Source organism: Prionailurus viverrinus, chromosome C1, assembly GCF_022837055.1.
Source record: "Prionailurus viverrinus isolate Anna chromosome C1, UM_Priviv_1.0, whole genome shotgun sequence".
NCBI lineage: Eukaryota > Metazoa > Chordata > Mammalia > Carnivora > Felidae > Prionailurus > Prionailurus viverrinus.
This window is the reverse complement of record NC_062568.1, coordinates 61,243,174-61,267,661: the sequence shown is the minus strand read 5'-3', so window position 1 is coordinate 61,267,661 and position 24,488 is coordinate 61,243,174. Positions and strand designations below refer to the sequence as shown.

General features: G+C 36.5%; 1 protein-coding gene across 22 annotated transcripts in view; it reads left to right on the top strand.

The window, feature by feature from the left end:
• Positions 1 to 24,488, top strand: part of XIRP2 (xin actin binding repeat containing 2) — a 698,239-nt gene that overhangs the window by 161,418 nt on the left and 512,333 nt on the right. For 13 of the 22 annotated variants that reach the window (XM_047872634.1, XM_047872633.1, XM_047872622.1 and 10 more), the window contains one exon: positions 5,098 to 5,151. The exons of 7 other annotated variants lie outside the window; for them this stretch is intronic. The gene's annotated coding sequence lies outside the window, so the exon portion shown is untranslated. Of the gene's footprint in view, positions 1 to 5,097; positions 5,152 to 12,797; positions 12,836 to 24,488 lie in introns of all 22 variants that reach the window. 2 more of the 22 variants (XM_047872612.1, XM_047872609.1) reach the window with 1 other exon arrangement.

Here is a 24,488-nt window from a genome sequence, read left to right as displayed (position 1 = left end):
TTCACTTGAGGAATATCCATGAACATGCAACTTCAGGTAATCTGTAGGAAAAATAGTAGTGCATTTGTTGAAGGTGAAATAATGAAGCAACATCAAATGGTTCTAAACAAGGGTACACAATGAATCAGGAAGACTGAGATTAAATACACTCTGGAGTCAAATCCTTGCCTTTATCTTGATTCTACAAAGTACTATAATCTAAATCTGCCCTCCCCCCCCCCTTTTTTTTTTCAAGTTTAAGGAATACATCTTTCTGGCACTGAAAAAAAGAGTCTGAGTAGAAATAGTGCAGTGTGGTCCTGATGTCCATTCTCTGGCACATCCTGATGAAGTATTGAAACACAAACAGATGATTAGTTTACTGAATGCTTCTGTAGGAGACTGTATTCTGCACTGGTAGTTAGAAGTAGAGAATGGTGTGGAGGCAAATTTGTTGAAACTAAGAATATAAGATGAATGGAAGAGTTATTAGTCACCATACTACCAACTGTCCTGACATTTAATGCTATGGATAGTCTCAAGTACAGTGACAATATCTGTCTTAAGCTTGCAAATATTAAACATCATTCTATCTATATTTCATGTTACTATCTATAGCTTTGTTCATTTTTGGAGTTCAAATGTTATGGTTTTATTGAGATATTTGCAAAAGGTCATGGTCTGGGAATCCTGTATGATCTTAGATTGAATAAATCTCTATTAGTAACATGTCAAAAATAATGGTTGTGAGTGATCTCTGAATGTCATTGAGATACCATGTCTTCCTTCCTCCCTCTTGCTTTTACCTTTCCTACTAGTGTAGTCTGACAGGTAGATGTGTTGCCTGTAAGTACCATGGGGCTATTCCAAGGAATCCTCTCAAAAATGGTCAGTGGTTTTGAACAGCTATACTGGAATTCCAGCTGGCTTTAACTTATTCTGAGGCAGTAATAGTGAATCTAAATACCTAAAAGAGCTTGCTTATTTTCTTGGAAGGATTGTAGAATGGGTTTTTAGTTTTAAAGAAGATGTGGTTTTTATATACAATGGAATACTACTTGACAATGAGAAAGAATGAAATCTAGCCATTTGTAGCAACATGGATAGAACTGGAGAGTATTATGCTAACTGATATATGTCAGGCAGAGAAAGACAGATACCATATGTTTCCACTCATATGTGGACCCTGAGACTTTAACAGAAGCCCATGGGGGAGGAGAAGGGGGGAAAAATTACAGAGAGGGAAGGAGACAAACCATAAGAGACTCTTAAATACTGAGAGCAAACTGAGGGTTGATGTGGGGTGGGAGAGAGGGGAAAGTGGGTAATGGGCATTGAGGAGGGCACCTGTTGGGATGAGCACTGGGTGTTGTATGGAAACCAATTTGACAATAAATTATATCTATATATACATATATATGTGTATATATATATTCTGATTAAAGTTCTGATTAAAAAATATTTTAATACTTTTAAAAAAGTAATAGTTTTAATTCATGCACTAGGATAATCAGAGTACCTGAACTAGACGATCTCAGCCCTTTTATTATTAAGGTGACTATATGGCATTTGCAGTTTGTTAGTACATTTATCTATTTCTTCTAGTGTTCCTCACCTGGTAAGTACTAGAAATATCTAATCTTTCAAAACAACCAGATAACTTTACCTTTTACCAATATTATCTATCCCAGCATTGTGTGGATTAGATGATGGCACTACCACACTGCCTCGTTCTTAACTGGCAAATGTGTAGAGAAAAAGCATTTCTAGCAGTACTGACAAAGTCTTTCCTTAGATACTGGACCTCGCAGTGACCCTTCAACTCCATGGCCAGAAGACCTGGAGAAAATTCCAAGTAGCTTGTCATTAAGCATAAATTGAATTCACCAGGGTGTCCTAGAAAAAAAAATTCCTCTACTCTCCTAGGTTCTCTTTGGTGGTGGTGGTGGTGGGCATTGCAAATTACACTCACAAAACTAGTTAGTTAGCAAGGGAAAAGTAGATTTAATCACATCGACACACACATAAAGAAATGTGACTCAAAGGGCAGTTACAATATGGGGCTTATATGCCATCTAATAGGCGAAGGGAAGAGGACATAAAGCACTTAAGAAAATGGACGAGCGATAGGATAGTTTTGAGACCACATCTGTTTCAATATGGTGCCAGCTTCTCATCTCAGAGGATTAGAGGATTAGAGCTATTCTCCAAAGGAGTTTATGAGGAGTTCTGAGTTCTCTTAAGCAGGTAAGGGATTTCAGAAACTCAAAAGCCTTCCACTCAAAATAACTTTTATGCACAGTGGCATGTTCTGGACCCTTTCAAGTGTTATGGGTAGAATTATATCTCCCAAAAAGGTAGGTTTAAGTCTTCACCCTGCTACCTGCGAATGTGATGTTATCTGTGAATAGGGGTTTTGTGTATATGATAAAGTTAAGTTCTTTAGTGTGGGCCCTAATCCAGTATTCTTAGTATTCTTTTAAGAAGAGAAAAACACCATATGAAGGTACAGACACACAGGGAAAACACCATGTGATAACAAAGGCAGATATTGGAGTAATAATAGTTACAAACCAAGGAATGCCAAGGATTGACAGCCATCACTAGAACATAAGACATAAGAGAGACTTTTCCCTACAGGTTTCAGAGGAAGAATGGCTCTGCTGTGTTGACTTGGGGCCTCTAGACTCAAAAATTGTGAATCCATGCATTTATGTTGTCTTAAGTCACCCAGTTTGCGATACTTTGTTATGGCAGGTCTGGGAAACTAATACAACCAGGTATACAGAACCTAGAAGTGGTCTCTTTTTTACCACAGCATGTTTAATAATTTTAAAAGTTACATAAGCCCACCCTATAGCTTTGCATAATCTCTCTCTCTCTCTCTCTCTCTCTCTCTCTCTCTTTCACACACACACACACACACACACACACACACACACACACACACACGTTAAACTTGAAAAGCAGGTTTGATGAGTCTAATAGACCAAGGGAAAGACTGAAATTCTTAAGAAAAGTTCACGCAAAAGTTAGCCCAATTTGAGGTGTTTTTATGAGCACAGTAAATCATTTACCTGATTCATAAATGTATGCTATAATGTATTCATAAACAAATGATAAATTGTTCAAAAGGGAGCAAGTCATAGATTATACATTCATCACTGCATCTTATTATTACCACATATAAATCAATTCAAGATTCAAGTGTTTAGAAGCACCATAAACAGTGGCATACTAAAATACATGAGGGTATGAGGAGTGATACATTTTTCTGCAGGTGGTTATTAAATTCTTCCTATGTGAAAGACACACTTTATTTTTTAATTTAAATTCAAGTTAGTTAACATACAGTGTAGGCTTGGCTTCAGGAGAGTAGAATCCAGTGATTCAGCTCTTACATAGGATACCTAGTACTCATTCCAACAAGTGCATTACTTAATGTCCATCACCCATTTAACCCACCTCCCCACCCATCTCCCCTCCAGCAACTCTCAGTTCTCTGTATTTAAGAGTCTTTTATGGTTTGCCTCGCTCTCTGTTTTTATCTTATTTTCCATTCTCTTCTATGTTCATCTATTGAGTTTCTCAAATTCCACTTGAGTGAAATCATATGATACCTGAAGGACACATTTCAGATAAATAAATATGGAAAATGTGTGGTTTTCAAGAAGTATAAATGAACAGGACCGAAGATAGTAAGAAAAGAGCTTGCACATATGGGTGAAAAAGGAAAGGTGTATACAAGAAATAGAAATTGGCTCCAATTTAATGAACATAAGGTTTATGAACAGAAGAGTGAGAAATAAGGTTAGGGTAAATTGGAGAAGGATCATGGGAGACTCTGAATAGCTATTGATAATACCTAACATTAATTAAATATTTACCATTAACCCTATACTTGCTATGCATTACCAGTTATTTGATCATCAAAGTAGCACTATGGAGCATATGCTAATATTGCAACGATGTAGGTCAGGATATAGAGGCGCAAAAATGCTAGACAATTTGCCTAAGGGTAATACTCTGGACTCCAAAGGACTTGAATCTAGCCAATCTGTGTGCAGAGGTCTTAATTATTGTACGTTATAGGCATTCTAAAAGGATGGCAAATTGAGAACTAAATCTGACATTTTTTGTATGCAATGATGTATAATAGCTAATTATAGATGAATATATAAAGAAAATGTGATAGGGACGTCTGGGTGGCTCAGTTGGTTAAGCATTCAACTTTGGCTCAGGTCATGATCTCACAGTTTGTGAGGTCAAGCCTCACATCGGGCTCTGTGCTGACAGCTTAGAGCCTGGAGCCTGCTTCAGATTCTGTGTCTCTCTCTTCTCTCTTCCACTCCCTCATGCTCTGTCTCTCTCAAGAATAATATTTAAAAATTTAAAAAGAAAATGATATATGTACACAATAGAATATTACTCAACTGTTACAAAGAACGAAGTCTTGCCATTTGTGACAACATGGAGCTAGAGGGCGTTATGCTAAGTAAAATAAGTCAGGTAAATTCTGTATTGCACCTATATATGGAATCTAAAAACAAGTCATGGTGATGTAATGTACAGCATGGTCACTAAAGTTAAAAATACCACATTGTATATTTGAAACTTGCTAAGAGTAAACTTAAAGATTCTTATCACAAGAAAAGAAGACTGCTTTGTAACTTTGTGTGGTGATGGATATTAACCAGACTTAACTGTGGTGATCATTTTGGAATGTATACACACACATATATGCATAAGCATATATATATGTATACACATATATATACATATGCACACATATATACATATGCACGTGTATATTTACATACACATATATACGTATGCGCATATATACACACACACATATGCACATATACACACACATATACACATGCACATATATACATATATATGTATGCACATATATACATACATCTATATACATATGCACATGTATATATACACACATGTACATGTGCACATATATATTATACATACATATACATACACATGTATATACATATGTACACATACTTATGCATATCAAATTTTTATGTTGTGTATCTGAAACTGTTATATTTAAATTATACCTAATGTAACATATTTTTATATTCTATCTTAATACAGAAAAGCACCATTGATAGAAAGAAAAGCTAATTATAATGGAGTACTTACTATGTGGTAAGTGCACCCTGATAATCACTTTGCATGCATCATTTAATTTAATCATCCCATAGCCCTGTAAGTCAGGGCATTGAGGATTTTAGAGCTAAAATAGTGACATTTACCAAAACATGAAAGTAATGCCTTGGGGAAAATATCTGGCATATTGTATACCGAATCAATGTGAAAAAGTAAGAGAAGTGAGAAAACCATTTATGACACTGTTTTAATGATACAGGCAAGAGAAATGAGGGTCTAAATTTTGGGTAATGAAAGTGGGAGAAGATAAACGAATATGGAACATTGTAGAAATAGCATAGATATTATATGGCAACTGATCATCGTAAGAGGGAAGAGATGGTGAAAATCATTGATGAAGCTTAGATTGAGAACCTGGGTAAAAGAACAGTGGTGCCAGTGAGACCATAGGGGACATAGAGGGAACTAGAAGAAAGGGTGAAGATGTTCTGTCAGGCACACATTAATGAAGTCGATGGAGCTGTTCAGTGGGAATAGTTTAGGCATTGAGAAGCATTGGCAAGAGCTCAGAGAATCTTCAAGATTGGGAAGATAATCTTAGGAGTTATCTACATAGAAAGCAAAACTAAGATTGGAGTCAGAACTAACACAGGACAGAGATGGGGTGGAGAGAGAGAGGCTCTAAGGGATTGCTACCAGCTCCTTAAGTAGAGGAGTCTTCTCATTCAACTTCCTCTTCTTGTTCTTCTGCCTTTTTCCTCCCCATTAACACCCTCCTTCTGATCCTAGTATCTTGGTATATAGCTAGATGATCAAAGAATGAAAGGACAGTGGAATGAAAGAATGAATGAATAAGGGAGAGCTGTAAAATACTTATAAAATTATGTAAAAGTAAAGTCAGAAAAAGAGAAATTGAAAAATAGCGAGAAAGGAATTTAAAATATGATTTAGCCTATAAATTATTGTGCTATATAGATCTTAATTACAGGTGTAAGTTTCCTTCCACAAAGTTATGCATAAATATTTCTTATAAATTTGATTTCATAAATCAAATGTATTAGAAGACTTTCTTAATAGTAGGAATATTGTCATTATCCCTAGAATAAATTGAATATGCATCCCACGTTAATATTTTGAATACATTTACATCATATAATATTATTGTATAGTTTCACTTGTTCAGAAATTATTCCTCTTCCTAGGAGAAAGTTGCTTTTCTCTTGTAGCATATTTAATAACTCTCGGTATATAAAAAAAAAATTCCTTCTGTGAACCCATGTCCCTATTTCTTGAGTTTCTTTTTTTTTTTAATATTTATTTTGAGAGAGAGAACGAATGAACAGGGGAGAGTCAGAGAGAGAATCCCAAACAGTCTCTGCCTGTCATCAGAGCCCAACAGGGGGCTTGAACTCCTGAACCGTGAGCTCATGACCTGAACCAAAATCAAGAGTCAGAAGGTTAACCAACTGAACCACCCCGGAACCCCTTGAGTTTTTTGATAAAAGAGAAAAGTTATCAAAGTAAAATTTAAGACCTAAAAGCTTATATTTTATAATATATATAATTTATTCTCATAGTCACATGTATATGAATATATCTTATATATTTTATAGCTGTATATAATTTATGTATTTGTCATTTCTCACGTGTATCAATGCACATGTATACAAAAACCTTTATATATATTATGCCTCACATATGTATATAAATAACAACCTGTCATCTTCTACATAATATACACATCTCTTCTAACATATTTTCTGTAATATATAATTTGCTCTACCATGTGTCCATTTTGATGCTTTCTATGCGAGTTCCTTCAAACTAAAATCTCACACCTTTATGAAAGCTGAATCTCTCAGATTTTTCTGAGTATTGAGTACTGACTTGTGTTTCAGCATAATCATACTGTCGCCAAGGCCTTTTTCTATATTCAGTTTATAAACCACTGTAGGTAGTTCATCACATTCCATGTGCAATATTTTCTTTCTTCCCAGGCTGCAAATGTGATCCCACAAGTTACAGGTGCATCTGTACAATCTGACTGTTAGGATGTCTTTTATGGGAGGTAGGCAAAGTCTGCTAAGACAACACTCGTCTGTCTTCTTTTTCACTCTTAGAAATAAAGTGATTTTTCACTTTGTTTTAAATACACATTCCCTGGCAAAAGGATAATACAAGTGGAAGTTTTTAAGGGTACTGTAGGTATTCTTAGAGTTGCAGAGTTCTTAGGGTGAGAAGAAAGAAAATAGATCTCTTCATGAAGTTACTTATTTTACTGAAGGGGAAACTGAGTCTCAGAAAGAGTAAATGACTTTCCAAATCTTCACAGTCATCCAAAGATGGCTAAATTTGGACTAAAATTGAATTTTATTATTTCTCATTTGCTTTGTTGCCTCAGTGACACACACATTGAATCCTATTTCCCAATTACACTTAACTTACATGAGTTTCATTTTTCTGAAAGAAAAAAAATAGTCTAATAAGAAAACTTACCCTTTTTCCTTTGTATTTTGAGTTCACACTTACAAATGGTTCTAGATGGTGTATGAACATAAATCAGAGCATCAGATTTTCTTAGCTCCTCCTTCTTTCATCCAGTGTGCTTACTTTCCTGGCAGCTGAGTCTCGATGCCCTTTCTATCCTTCTCACATGCAGGATACTTAACCAAAGTCAAGATAATAGAGATGGTGGTAATTTTATAAATGCCTATCTGTTATAAAAGCAGCTCTGCAGGTGTTAGTCTGTATTTTACTTTGTAACTCTTGTATTTCTGTGCAAGTTACACTGTTCCTTCTTTTCAGCTTGTGTGATGCTCTTTTTCTCTTGGTAACACTGAATTCTTTATAACGGACTGTGTTAAGTTTGTACACAGACAAAAGTTACAATCTGTGAGCAAGCATCATTCTCACTCTGTAACTTGTTTTATTTTAAAATGTTAGTTGAAGAAATTCAAAGTGAACCATCATTTTTAAGCCAATATTGTGTTTTTGCTAAGATATTGAAGGATACAGAAGCAGTTCCTGCTTTGATGGAGCTCATGATCCAGTATAGCAGATAAAAATTTAACTCAGTTTTAAAATAAGTAAACAATGCCATATAGCACAAAATGCAATGGGAGGTAGAGAAAGGCCAAATAATGATAAAAAATGAATAAAAATAAGATTGTTTAAACAATCGTTTTACCCAAGAGAAAATCCGTTTTGAAATGCCCAATACATAGCAGAGGTTTGCAGTTTTCAGTCTGGGTTTCTCTTCTAAATTAAAGAACACAGGAAATGCTTGAGTGACTTCCCTCAGTTCTCCCAGAGGTGGTATGTGACTAGTACTATTCTAGACTCAGAGGAGAAATGGTAATTCATTGCTTATCATGGATGCCTTAGGACATTGGGGTTTAATTTTTTCATGGATTCTTAGGCAACTCAAGTATCTCTCTAGAAAGGCCAGAGTATTTAATCATGTTGGGATTGGTCTTTAAAGGGAGATGGCTCAATTGTCCTAATTTTCTGTGTGAAGAGCAGCTCAAAGGGAGCCATGTGGATCAAAAAGGGAGAGTTTGGTGGAGATGAGAGTCTAAGTTTTCTTACATTTACAAACAATGCGTTCTGACAAAAAGAAAAGTATGAAAGTGGAATCCTAGATACTGGCAGTCTTGAGTATAAACCTAAAGAGTCTGTGCATATATTAAGACAATGCAATCATCATGTTCTGTCACATCCTCTGCAGTAATTTGACCCTTAAGTTGAAATACGTTTCCAGAACACAAATTAGAATTGGCCCCACACGGTGTGATTTCTAGTGCCCATTTCAAGAACAGCAAGAATTTAGCATTTGTTGCAATCTGTTGAAGCCAAGCCCATTGAACAATTCATTACCCTGCCAACCAAGTTGCCCAGTAGCCTGTGTTTAGGTGAATTGAAAAGAACCATGTGATGACTGTTGACTTTTAGCAACAGATCTGTCTGCTCTAGGGGCTTTGACTCTGTACCTGGCAGAAGGTTAGAGCCAATTCTTTTTCTTGTAGTTCACCTGTGCTCTCTTCAGAGCTTCCCTGCCGGGCTTTTCTATGCATAGCTCCCATATCTTGAGTATGGACTGTCTTCTGGTAACCCCTGCATCCCTGGTTTCCTGACTGCTTTTCTCCACAGACTCTCTCTGTTGGAGTCCCATCCCTGTCTTCTTTAGCTGGAATAAGCTCACTTTCCCAAATTATCCACATCTCATCCATGGGAAACATTCATGCATTCTTGGTTCTGATAAATTCTTAGAGTTCAGACTGAGCCCAATGCAATGTCTTTCCTTCAAAATGCAACCTTCTATATCTGGAAACACCAGAGGTCTCTCTATATAATCTCACTGAAGGCCCAACCAACTAAGCTGATAGTCAGCCAAATGTTTCTCTACTCCTCATCTAAGGAGGAGGCATGAGGGAGTGTTACAGCAATGCCTTTAAAAGAGATCCTCTGCAGAATTGTCTCTTTATAATCTTCTATCTACTCCCAACCGAGACCTCTTTTTATAGTTAACATCTTTTTGCAGAGTTCAAGAGTAACAACACTGGTCTTAGACTTTTTAAAAAATTTCTTCCATGTTAAAAAAAAAAATTCCTCACTGCTTTTGAAAGCAGTTACTACAAATTATTCTATGGTGAGTGTGCATCAGTGACAAAGGAAATTTGCCCAAACAGATTGAGTTTACCATGAACACACAATAAGGGTTATTATGCCAGACATGAGAATTGATTGAATCAGTTGTTGTTCATGTTTAACTTAATATCAAGTAAGTTGAAAATGTTAAGGAACTGATGTTAGTGACTAATGAAATGGGCTTAACTACATGAAGTAATGATTTTTTTAATTTATTTGTTCCCCTTCATATAAATCACATCCCTATTTAAGTGGAATATGTCATTATATAGAATTATTGGGACAGCAGTCCACATTTCCCATTTAAAAAAAAAAAATCACTGGTGGGAAATCTTCCTTCTCCCTCTTCAGTATAAAACCAACATGAAAACTTGTAACCTCTTTTAGAATGCTCCTATATGATACTTGCCATTTCAGGTAGTAATAGAGTCACAAGGATATTTAGAAACCGTTTAAGTCTAAGTATATACATGATAGAGTGACTAATGTTCTTGCAAAAGGTTTACATACTTTTTTAGTTAAAAGCTAATTAAGTAAATTTATTTACATTCAGTGCTATTGAATGTAACTTGCCTCCCTAGGAATAGCAGTGAGCAATGACCCAAACCTGACTGACCATATCACTCTGTTCTCCTGGGTGGGCATGAGGCCCACAGTGGACCAGTGAGTGGTCTCTCCCAGGATTTTTAAACTTAGAGGTGATGGTGAAGAGTTCCTTTCTCTCTGGCTATAAAGATGTCAGCTTTGGGGACTAGAGTTTCTGGTAGCCAGTCCTACCTCATTGATAAGATGGTCTTTACAAGAGGAATAGAGATGAGATGCCAGGTATTGAGCAGAAATGCCTATAGAGTTTACTTCTGGTTGTCTTGCATTTCATCTCTGTAATTACTTTGGTTCGGTTATATGCACCAATATATTTCCCTGTTAAGCCCGTTTGAAGTGGATTTCTATTGTTTGGCACCTAACTGGCCTGAATAAATTATGGTCCTTCAACTGAATTGCACCTGTCACCTTGTCACTGTGGTTAGCTTTTTTTTCCTAATGTTTATTTTTGAAAGAGAGACAGAGTGTGAGTGGGGGAAGAGCAGAGAGAGAGACACACACAGAATCGCAAGCAGGCTCCAGGCTCTGAGCTGGCAGCACAGAGCCTGACACGGGGCTCAAACCCACAAACTGCCAGATCGTGACCTTAGTCAAAGTCAGATGCTTAACCAACTGAGCCACCCAGACACCCCTGTAGTTAGCTTTTAAAGTCATATTGGCAAATTAGAAAATCTGGCATTTAAAAAGTGAATTATATTATAGAAAATGTGAGGTTTCTATAGGATAAAGATGAACTGTAGAAATTTAAACACATGCTTGTGCACATATACATATACATCACTTATTCCAGACAAAATACCATTCTATCTGCTGGGAACACAGCTACAAGGGAGGATCTTGTAATTGTACATAGCAGAGGAATAGATTGATTAAATTCCAGAATCACATCAGACCTGAGTCCTGGCATTAGGTGTTGTTAGCTAAGCTATTTAAAACACAGAAATTTGCTCTTTGTGTGTAATCTTGTGAGGAGTGGATCTCTGCATGCATGGTGCTCAGCAAAGAGCCCTTCTGAAAATATAGTGAACACTAATAAAAATTAGTGACATTGTTAGCATAAGACTGGAAGTTATTTCTCTTTAAGTCTGGTATTTTATGAAGTAACACTCCAGTATTGTAGGTAAGGTTATTGTCATCTCTGCGTATCTTCCAAAAAGATACATTTCAGCTATCATTTTCTCCCTCATCATGATTCATGGCTAAGAAATGAGTTTTAAAAAGTGAATAATAAGCAGAGGATAACCTCGATTAGCTGAAGTTAATGGGGACATAGAAAAACTTTGGTTAATTACAGGCCGTGGGAAACTGATAATAGTTTAAACATGATGGAACAGATAGTAAAACACAATTTTGGATGATGGATTGATTTAATCATAGTTGTTTTGTAATTAAAAATCAATTACTATAAAACAGGATAGGGGTAATGTTGCCTTTACAGATATGGCAATGTTAAAAACAGTGAATTTAAATAGTCTAATAAAACATTTATTCATGACATTCTCTTCCTGATCCATTTATTTCCTTAGGATTGATTACCTCTGAAAGCTTTCCTGACATAGCTTTTGTATGCTGACAAAGGGGAGGTGTGAAGCAAAGCATCTTGATTAGCTACAAATATAGATCAATTCTTCATAGAGTTTACCAGAATAAAGAGAACTCATTGCAAACGCTTAGAAGATGCCTTCCAAGACCAGCTGCAATGGAAAGCCTACTCTGCTTTTAATCATGTTCTTATTTTTATTTTTTCTTTTAATTCCAGTATAGTTAGCATACAGTGTTATATTAGTTTCAGGTGTACAGTATAGTGATTCAACCATTCCATTCATCACCCAGTGCTCAACACAACAAGTGCATTCCTTAATCCCTGTCACCTATTCACTCATCCCCCCCCCCCCCCTTCTCCTCTGGTAATCATCAGTTTGTTCTCCATGGTTAACATGGCTTGTCTTTTATTTTCCTTTGCTCATTTGTTTCTTAAATTCCACATATGAGTGAAATCATATGGTATTTGTCTTTCTCTGACTTCACTTAGCATAATATTGTCTAGCTCCATCCATGTCGTTGCAAACGGTAAGATTTTGCTCTTTTTTGTTGCTGAATCAATCATATTTTTAGATTAAGTTCTTTTTTAAATTTAATTAAAAAAAAATTAATGTTTATTTTTGAGAGAGCAAGTAAGTGAGCAGGAGAGGGGCAGAGAGAGAGACACAGAATCCAAAGCAGGCTCCAGGTTCTGAGCTGTCAGCACAGAGCCCAACATGGGACTTGAACCCACAAACCGTGAGACATGACCGTAAGACATAAATTGGACATTTAACCAACCGAGCTACCCAGGCTACTAGATTTAATAAGTTCTTAGCAGAATTTCAGGCCCTATCAAGTAAACTCTTTATAAATTGTTTTTGTTTTGTTTTTTTTTAATTTTCTTGACACAGTTCAACAAAGAAGAGAGTTATTCCCTTTTTCAAGAAATGTAAGTGAACATGGGGATTTACAAATTTGGGCTCCAACTGATGCTTCTTGTTATGTGCTTGCTTATTCAGAAGAAAAATGCAAGAACTTAATTTGAGTGCACGTGTGTGTGTGTGTTTTATGATTTATTTTGAATCTTTTTTTCTTAGGATAGATTTTTTTTTAAGTATTTAAATTCCAGTTAACATACAGTATTAGGTTAGTTTCAGGTATACTATAGAGTGATTAAACACTTCCATACAACACAGGTGCTCATCACAAGTGCACTCCTTAATTCCCATCACCTATTTCACCCATCCCCAGCCACCTTCCTTCTGGCAACCATCAGTTTGTTTTCTGTAGTTAAGAGCCTGTTTCTTGGTTTGCCTCTTCCTTTTTCTTTCTTTTTTTTTTTCTTTTTGCTTGTTTGTTCTGTGTCTCCAATTCTACATATGAGTGAAATTATATGGTATTTGTCTTCCTCTGACTTATTTTGCTTAGCATTGTACTTTCTACCTCCATCCATGTCATTGCAAATGGCAAGATTTCATTCTTTTTTTTATGGCTTATTAATATTCTAGTGGGGAGGGTGTGTGTGTGTGTACATCACATCTTTTTTATCCATTTATCAGTCTATGGACACTTGGACTGCTTCCTTAACTTTGTTATTGTGGATAATGCTGCTATAATCATTGGGGTGCGTGTATCCCTTTGAATTAGTAATGTAATTGCTTGATCATAGGATAGTTCTATTTTTAACTTTTTAAGGAACCTCCACAATGTTTTCCACTGTGGCTTCACTGGTTAGCATTCTTACCAACAGTGCAGGTGGGTTCCCTTTTCTCCATATCTTCACCAACATCTGTTACTTTTTTGTCGTGTTGATTTTAGCCATTCTGACAGATGTGAGGTGATATCTCCTTGTCATTTTGATTTGTGTTTCCCTAATGATCAGTGATATTGAGCATTTTTTCATGTGTCTGTTGATTGTATGTATGTCTTCTTTGGAAAAAATGTCTATTCGTGTCTTCTGCCCATTCTTTAATTGAATTATTTGGCTTTTGAGTGTTGAGTTTTATAAGTTCTTTATATATTTTGGATTTTAACCCTTATCTGGTATGCCATTTGTAAGTATCTTCTATTCACTTTAGTAGGTTGTCTTTTAGTTTTGTTGATTGACTCCTTCATTGTGCAGAAGTTTTTATTTTGATGTCTCAATTGCTTATTTTTGCTTTTGTTTCTCCTTGTCTCAGGAGGCCTATCTAGAAGAAATTTGCTTCAGCTCTTGTCAAAGAGGATACTGCCTTTGCTGTCTTCTAGGAATTTTATGGTTTCAGGTCTCACATTTATGTCTTTCATCCATTTTGAGTATATTTTTGTGTAGGTATAAGAACATGGTCCAGGGGCGCCTGGGTGGCTCAGTCAATTAAGCGGCTGACTTCAGCTCAGGTCACGATCTCGCGGTCTGTGAGTTGGAGCCCCGCGTCGGGCTCTGGGCTGATGGCTCAGAGCCTGGAGCCTGCTTCCAATTCTGTGTCTCCCTCTCTCTCTGCCCCTCCCCCGCTCATGCTCTGTCTCTCTCTGTCTCAAAAATAAATAAAACGTTAAAAAAAAAATTAAATAAATAAATAAATAAATAAATAAATAAATAAATAAAAAGAACATGGTCCAGTTTTCCCAGCACCATTTGTTGAAGAGATTGTCTTTTTCTCATTGAGTATTCTTTCCTGGGTTTTCTATTCTGTTCCGTTGGTCTGTGTCTATTTTTATGCCAGTACCATATTGTTTTGATGACTACAGCTTTGTAATATAACCTTAAATCTGGAATTGTGATGCCTTTGCTTTTCTTTTTCAAGGTTGCTTTTGCTATTTGGGGTCTTTTGTGGTTCCATACAAGTTTTAGGATTGTTTGTTCTAGCTCTCTGAAAAATGCTGGTGGTATTTTGATAGAGATTACATTAAATGTGTAAATTTCTTTGGACAGTATAGACATTTTAACCATATTTGTTCTTCCAGTCCATGAGCATAGAATGTCTTTCTATTTCTTTGTGTTATCTTCAATTTTTTTCATCAATGTTTTATTGTTTCAGAGTACCAGTCTTTTACCTCTTTGGTTAGGTTTATTATTATTTTTGTAAAGTTGTAAATGGGATTGATCTCTTAATTTTTCTTTCTACTGCTTCATTAGTGGTGTATAGGAAGGCAACATATTTCTGTATATTGATTTTATATCCTGTGGCTTTACTGAATTTTTTTTTATAAATTCTAGCTGTTTTTTGGTGGTGTCTTTTGGGTTTTGTATAAGAATAGGAGAGATTTTCAAACAAATCCTTAAAAGTGTTCTTTTTTTTTTTTTTTTGCAAGAGGATTCATACTTCAGGGTTTTGAAGTCTTTTCAAGACCATTTTTTTAACATAGAACTAACGACCCTAAAAATGAGGCCTTTAAGGATAAAAAAAAAAATACTTAAAATTGAGTGGCTTAGCTGAACTGACCAGTAGGTCTGGTTGTTGCTTAGACAGCATTTTGTTCCCAAAGCAATTAAAAGGCTTTCCATATTTATTAGAGCTATTTAGCAAAGTTAAGTATGTAATGATAATATATTTAAAATTAATTATGTTGAGTTTGTATGTCACTCTTCAAAATTTGCACACATACACACACACACAGTCTTCTCATTTTCAATATTTGATATTTTGTATTGGTGAAAATAAAGTATTTTAAACATATAATACTATCATTTAACTTGAGAAAAGCGTGAACCTCTGAGCCAGCTTTGGTTGGAAACCCTTTGGTCTGTTCTGACTCTTACAGTGTCAGAAGTAACTGTAAGTTCTGACTCTTACAATGTAGTGTAGGGCAAGGAACCTACATTTTCTGAGCCATACATATCTTATCTGTAAAGTAGAGGTGATAATAAATACCTATTAGTGTTGCATTAAATGAAAATTTAAAGGTAAAGCATTGTACACTATATTTGATATGTAGAATACACTTAATACATGGTGATTATATTGATGGCAACGCTAATAATGATGTTTTATTTTTGTATTAGTCTCTCTTAGGGAAAGTGATCATAAACCTCATTTCTGCCTATAGTCATACTTAGTTAATACACAGAACACATGAACAGCTGCTTCTGTGCATTTAGTATCAGTTCCAACCTATCAGGATTTTCAAAGAAATTGCTTTTGTAGTAGGCTGCACATGATAGGAATAATTTCCCTAGTTTGATAATCTTTGAGCAGTTTTATAACTTAGTCTCTTTTTTTGTATCAAACAATTCAATGTATTAAGGTGACTAAAAATCCTTTTATAGACTGCTATGATTTTCTATCATTGAATTTTATATTCTTCATGTTAAAATGAATTGTTGGCAATACATATTCTATCCTAATCACTTAAGTAGCATGGAGTATAGGGAAGTTCATCTGATATTTCATAATTAGGATTCTTAAACTTCAGGAATAGTGTTCTGGACAATAGCAAAAGTATAGGTTTAGAAATATTTTAATTTGTATGTATGTGAATATTAAATAAAAATTCATTGTTTGCATGTCTAAATTCTGTAGGACTCTACAAGGATTCTAACAACTTAATTATGTAATTTTATTGCACTGTTATGTGTAGAAATAAATGCAGCCTCTCTATACATTTTGGAAATTTTAGAAGCATGCGATATTTGCCTTTCATGTTTTTAGAATTTAACAATGAAAGAGGGGATAAAACTTTTCAGAAGTGGGAACAGGAAATTTTTTAAAAAATTTACTCTGTTTGAGAAATTTGTTCTTTGCCAATGGAGCATTCATTGGTATACAGAAGGCAGAAGAATTCTTATTGCAAACTACTGCAATATTTCAGCAAAGTAAATTTAGTTATTAAATGCAGATTACAGAATTCCACTTGTGTTGAAGAATAAAATTTTGTTTTTGTTTTTTCCTTGTTTTTAAATTTTAGTTTTTAATATCAGACTATGTATAAACCCGTTTCTTCCTTTTAGCTAGAGTACAAAACCCAACAGCTAAATTAACCACTTAATTTTTGTTTAAGGAGAAGCTTGTCCCCAAATGCCCAGCAGAGGGAAGCAAAGCCTAGATGTTGATACTAACTTAACTGACCATTTTACATGAAGAGCAAGGATGAAAATGGCATGCAGTCTGATTTGGCTTGAACAGGATATATATATATCAGAGCACTGTTCTTTTGGACAACGGAGAGAGCTTTAGGACCTCGAAACAGTACATAACTCTATTTATTCAACACAAGATGAGCAAGCTCCTTGAGTTTATAAAGAATAAGGCCACTCAGGTTGTTTTCTTTTGTTTTGTTTTGTTTTGTTTTTCAATGAACACCTAATCTATTGAGTGAACAGTTTAAGATTTAAATTGAGTAAATAGATTAGGAAGGATCAGGAGGATAAAAAGGAATGTTGATCATGGAACAATCTGAATGATGGGTAGCCCATGACTTTTTTTTCTTTTGGGGACTTCTCCGCTCTTGCTTATGTCCTTTGCAATCATCTGTCTCCTTCTCACAGATACTAACCAGTGTAATACCTATCATTTTGCCTCTCCAGCAAAACTAAGTTGGGAGAATCTGAAAACACTCCAGAGTTTTGTGGGCAAAGATGTGTAAATTTCCTAAGAACGGGAGAATCTATCAGTGAAGTATAATGGACAAAATTGGTAGTATTGTTTTAATGGAAAGAATCCATTACTACATTGAATATTCTATGGAATAAGTAGCACACTAGCTATTTCTACACCTGTAACCTAGAAAAATGTTCATTATCTTAAGGAGGTTTAGTAACAGTTGAAATAAGTTCTGAAAAAGCTAATGGTCACAGGGGATGGGACTATTTTCTTCTGTCATTGGTAATAACAGGGACATTATGTTTTTAGAGCTGAGAAGCAAACAAAACCATACTTAGAAGTGCCCTCATCTGTCAGTCCATTCATCGAACCACTGGGGGTAACAAAAAGTATGGTTATGAGATAATTGTTTTGCAAATGGAACCTTCTTTTAAGCTCTTCTTATAGTAGGAGGTCCTCGTGCCTGTTGGGAAATTTTGGAGACAAAGAACAACAGGATGTTTTTCTTTCCAACAACAGCTTCTATTAACCTCCTGATGTTTGGCTCTGAGGGTTGTGATTATGATCCTGCTGACATCAGCCACCCATCTAAAATAAAGGAGCAATGTTTTGGCTCAAGCAGTGAGAGGCTGAAAACTTGGAGGTTTTGTACCTGATAATGTAACTGTGTGAGAATTAAGTGTGAGGAAACATGTTGTGCTATCTCCCTAGCTTGTCTGGTGGGGATGTTATTCAACTCAACAAATACCTAATGAGTTTCTACGATTGTCTTGGTAATGCATTAGGCATTACAGGGACACTGAGAAGCACTAGGCATGTCTCTTGCCCTTGGGAAGCGTATAGCCTTATTGTGGAGAGGAGGTTTATATAAATACAAAAATGCGACACAACTTAAATGCTAGGTTAAAGGAATTCCTGTCAGAAAGGAAGTGTGATTTAGACATTAAATGAATCTGCTTGATGTTTAGGAGAGGAAAGAAAATTCTTCAGGCAAAGATACATATCGGAAAACACTCTAACTTGCTGCCTGTTATAATTTACATATCTCCAGTTGGTTAAATAAAAATACTCATCACTCTGTATGCATTCTGGCATTCTGATGAGTAAGCTCTTCTACTTTTCTCATTTTGTAAATAAGGCAATCAGGGTGTTGGGAGATTAAGTGATTAGTCTAGGGCTAAAAGTATTAGGAGTTAGGGATAGTATTTGAATATACATTCCTTGAATTTTTTGTTTCTTGCCCAACTTAGAGTTGTGAGAGCCATTTAGCAAACCTTCAGTAATAACTATATTGATGGTTTTATTAAATATCAACTAAAATAAAGTTGTTTAGGCTAATTTTTAGAAGTTTTTCATATTAAGGATGAAATGATAAAGAAAATCAGAGAGCAACAAATGCAGACTGGGTTCTTCATGCTCTGTGACCGGGCTAAAATACACTAGGTGTCAAATTTAAAGTGAGTGATTCTGGGCAGTATCCCTCTGCCGCGACTATTCTGTACTAATGCTAAAACTGTCTTGATGCTGCTAGCTCTCACCCTGTGAATCTGCAGGCTTTTCTAAGATGGGAACAATGTCTTCTAAAAACCTCTAATACCATACGCATTGTCATTGCCTGTTAAGAGGAAAGGGTTAACTTGTCCCAACACTGCTGTCTGCAGGCTGGTTTCCCAGGAAAGGAACTGACTGACCTCTCTGCAAAGCTCCATGACATTGGCCATGCTGGTGTTTAAGGCAGTTAAAGTCAAGGACAAGACTTGGATCTAGTTTTTAGATGATGCCTAGAGGAAGGGCTATTTCTTCACCACCCAAGATCAGTGATGTGGCTAATTTTGCTTCTACTTGTAACATACAAAGCTTCAAGTACAGAGTTTGGACGCCAACATTGAACATTCCAGAGCTAAGCTAACAGGATAGGACTGGAAGCCAACGGTCTGCTCCATCATATTGATAGTGTACTATAGTTCTTGACCACAGCAGCAGATGGGGGATTGCTTTTCTAATCAGCTTAATAGCCCTATAGTGGGAGAAAATGAGTTGTCCCCACCCATAGAAGGGTAGTTACAACTACACAGTACACAAGATAGCGAGACTATTAGAGGAGGACACGGTCCATTTGAGAGAAATGGATAAAGATCATCCGCTTCCTCTGAGTTTAGGATAGCAAAGTGGTCAGTCTGATGAAGTGGTTCCTGGGGTGTCACTAGGTAACTGATCTCCTCAAACCTCAGAATCACCTAGTTGCTTGGAAGCTAGACAGAAGCTTATACTGTCCAAATGCAGATGTCCCTCTACAACAATTTAATCAATGGATTAGGAGAGGTGGCCCTTTTTTATTGGGATATCCAGACACATTCCCTCAGATAACTCTTCACAGTTGAGGCATTTTGATACTGAGAAGTCTCAAAATATGTGTGGATACGTATAATAAAATACATTTCACATCTATATAGCTCTTTCTATGAAATAGGTATATGGAATATGGGATAGATATAAATACAGAGAGAGCGCTAGAACAGTTAAAGACAAACTGCACTAATACTGCCCTTGCTTTCACTAGGAGACTGGCTGGACTTCTTGCTTAATGTTGTGTTAAGGACAGCCTTTTCTTATAGGAGTGGATTTTGTCGGACCTGTCTCTTAGAGACCCACAAATTGGAGGGCGATAGGAAATTCCTGGAGTCCCGCAAATGCATATAGGTATCTGATCTGTGTAAACTTTCCCATCTGTCTGCCCGCCCCCATACTCAAACTTCCTCAGGTGATTGGCAAATCTGAACAGTACCCTATACCAAGGAATGAGCTAACACCAACTTGGAAGGCACTGCTATATTGACTGGCTGGTTGTTGTTGACTCATCCATCTGGGGCTGCACCCTTTGTTTTGTACCCCTCTCATGTGATATAGCAGTTCCAAATCTAAACATTTATGTTGAACATTCTATTCTGGCCATCCTCACCCAAGTTGTAGCTGCAGATCAGTGCACTCAACTGCCACAGGGTCATGGATGTGTAATGTGTGGCAGTAATGACATGACCTCTGAGTGATCAAAACAGCCCTTGCCTAACAGGAAGGTGGGTGAGGGTCCCCAAGACTCCCAAGCACAATGATTCTCTGGAAAGACTCCCTGGGCCCAGCAAAGCTGTTACACTCACTGTTACATTTTATTATAGTGAAAAGATACAGATTAAGACCAGCAAAGGCAACAGGTGGCATGAGGTCAAGTACAGGAGAAACCAGGCACAAGATGCCTCCTTTCAGTTGAGTCACACAGGGTCACACTTAATTCCCTCAGCAACAATATGAAATGAGAGAATATTTTCCAAGTGTTGCCACTAGAGAAGCTCATCCAAGCCTTGGTATTTAGGGTTTTATAGGAGTCAGTTGTATAAGCTGCATGACTGACTTCAGCCACTCAGATTCCAGCATATATTATACATACACACTTGAGGCATTTGCCAGAAAACATATTTTCAGCATAAATTTATCTGGTGAAACTGGTATACCATGGCCTATGGCCTCAAGCACACAAAAACATTTTTATTATGCAGAATATACCCAGGGCTTAGAGGTTATTTTCTCAGGAGCTGGCCAAGAGCCAGACTTAAAGACAACCTTTCTTTGGAATTTGCAGGATTCATGCACCTGGGCCTGTGCAATTTTACCATTCCTGCCCAGAAAGAAGCACCTGAGGTTATGGGAGGTGAGAAGAGAAGTCATCTTGCACTAGGAGTCTTCCAAGATAATTGTCACTAGGACAGCACTGCATTCAGTATCTACCTCTCTAAGTGACCACCTCAGCTACTCTGTTGTGCTGTTGGGCTTGCTATCCAGTACTGATATGTCAAGTGGAAAGCTAGTAGCCATTCCAGAGTCTACTAACAATATTGTTATGCTCCTGGGGCCTCCCGGCCTCCTGGTAAATATCACTGAATTATAGCACCCAGAATCTGCCAAATAATCTATTAACAATGAATCTAAAGCCCACAGCTGAGCAGGGCTTATTATGACCCTTCTTTTTCTAGTCTTTGGAGGGGACTTGAGAGCATGCCATTTCTCAGTCACCATGCTGCAGCTATGGATGGCAGCTTTCTTACACTTTCTGGAATGGACATCGTGTATCTTTTGGGTTGTTATTACCAAAGGGCTTGCTAGTTTACTTAGGGAGAACATGACTTTCTTCCTGTGGTTGGTCATCTGGCTATTCTCAATCATCTTCTGGGTCTCCTGCATCAACTTCAGTGACTGGCTTCACAGTTCTTATGAGTTAGATGATACAGATTTGATAGAGTGGGATCCATTATTTGGAATCAGAAAGGTCATTTGAGAGAATCTAAGACTGACTTTATAGGTTGACTTCACCAGAAAAATAAATGGTTCTCTTTGAATTTCAGTGGGAAAAGGCCATGATTCAGTGCTTAAGGAAATCCAACCTGGTTAACCATGAGATCATGCCAGAGTGGGTTTGCTACTTTGCCAGTCTTGAGGGCTCATTTGGTAAATCCTGCTGCTGGCTTACTGTGTCACACATAGCCCCTTGCCCAAGCTGTCAATGCTTAGCTGGCAAGAGAAGATTGGAGTCATATTATTAACACATTATATTGCTCTTATACCCTGGTTTCTAATCCCAACAGAGAAGGACCAACACATCCCTAATGATGCAGCTTAAAAATCCCCCACAACCCAAGGAGACCTTGCCCTACAGTGTGATGTCCAGCCTTGTTGAACTTTTGTGTGCTATGCCAGAATGTGTTCGAGCAAGAAAAAATTCACATCCCTGTTTCATCCTGCCTGAATAAGTTTCTTCCAATGAATTCTGCTCTAGAACAACTGAACAGATTTTAGATTGTCAAGGTAAATGACCAAATGGCCTTATATCTTGGCTTTTTTGGCAGGGGCAGTTTATATCTTGGCTATTTGCATGATACAATTCTCAGCTCAGGTACTGGAACATAGGAAAAAATGTTTTTTGAATATATAACTTCTTTATGTGTGTAAGTCTGGGCTATAGGTGGGGACAGTTCGTTATTAAACTAGGTTTACTATTTTCTCCCTTTTCTATAGTGGAAACAGTTTTAACCTTTTTAAATCATTTTGAATGTCTGAGAAAGTGGTTAATACTACTTGGTTACTGGAGCCTTGGGACTATTAATTGCTTTTTACAGCATATTAACAAAGCACTTAAAAGACAAATAGCATAGTGAAAAGTACTGAACACATTGCTCATAAAAATAAATGTTAGGAATCTATACTTCTTGCTTTATCCTTTAAGGCATTTTGCAAGCACACTAACCAGACATCCATTTCATTTTTAAGATGAGATCTTCAAAAGCAGAGAGTTTAAAACTGAATTTAAAGGCTGAATTTAGAGATACCATGTGTTATAGTCATTTTTCTAGGTAGTTAAAAATTCTAAGAACTTACCTATGGCACATAAGCCTTTGCTATATGATTTATGTGCTGGGTTACTTTATTATGCACTGTTGAGAAAAGACTGTAAAATATTCTAGATAGGCACCATTTGCATTTGAGAGCCAAACAATTTGCATACTGATAGTATGTTACTTTCTGAAAAGAAGGGGAAAGGGAGCCTCAGGACTCACCAGAGAACAAGGAACAAGTTAGAAATCCCATGGTTTTGGGGGATGAGAGTGTAGGAACAGTTTTTATACAGTTCCATTTCTTTTTGAGTCATATATCTATTGAAAGAGAACTTGCTCTATAAAAACCTTATAAGCAATGAACTGTTTATTTCAGAATGAGACTCTGGGGAATAATCTCATAAGAAACACATCTTGCATTTGTAGAGAAACCCAAGGGGATAGTATTCATGAAGGATTATCCCAGTGTAGGCAAAAAATGACAACCAATGCAAACTCATCAAACAATTGAAAAGGAAATGCTTGATTACTGAATAATTTTTTTTCTCTCCTGCCTCCTGCTCTTTCCCAAATGCACAAATCCATCATTCTGTATTATAGACAGATTGATTGTTCTTTCTCTCTGCTTTCCTTCTCTGTTCTTATATAATTGTTCTCTAGTTCCCACCTTACTACTCACCCAAGCAAAGCAAAAGCAAAACTCACTGCAGGTTCTAAAGGTTTCTTAGGTTACAAGTAGGCCTTTTATGTCATGCAATCTCTATCACATGCTTTGTGAATAATAATTCTTGTTATAGGCTTAACTCATAAGGTTTAACTATGATATAGGGGCACATGGAGATCAGTTGTAGTGTCAGGTGTTCAAGTGTTTGAAAGATTAGCTGTCTTATAAATTATAGGGATAACCTTGAATCCACTATAGTAATGTCATGTTCACTGACTTGCGTTTGCTTTTCAGAATGAGAGACAAAGGGCTGGAATTACAACTAGGTGAGAGCATTGAGCTTAACTCCAAGCTTATGCAGCAGCCTGGAGAGGATCATGTATATGACCTTTATTCATGGGATGGGTTAAGACAGGGGACCCATTGTCCTGGATGTCCTGTTCTGTTGATTTGATGATATATAGGCATATATTCCTTCATCCTACCTTCCCTAGATGTTTTTTATTTAGGGATTCCCTCCCTACCTTCTCTAGATGTTTCTTATTTTTATATTTTAGATCCTCCTCTACATGGATAGGATAAAGATAGTAAAGGCAGGCAGTTTCTCTTGGTTCTTTAATTCTACTTACCAATTTGTTCTACTTGACAAAACCACAGAAAGATAACTTAAATTGCAGACAGAATGGTTTGTAAAGTAATGAAAATGGTAAGCAGTAGCTCTCAGAAAATATATATCTCTTTCACCGAAGGGTACAGACCTTCTTCACTTTCAGAATAATGATGAGAAAGGTCAGAGAGAGTATGGAGAGTATGAAATCTACCAAGTGTTCAATATGACGTCATTGTGCTGGTGGCTCAGAAAGTTGGTCAAGTTGAGAAATAGTGATATCCTTATTATATATCCACAGAAAGCATCATATTGCATCATGGAAGTATTTTTTGATGGAATTTTTTTTACTATTAATGGTAGAAAGGTGTGATTATTTTTCTAGGCAGTCTGAGAACTCCTATCTTTTAAGGAAATATACTGCAGGACTT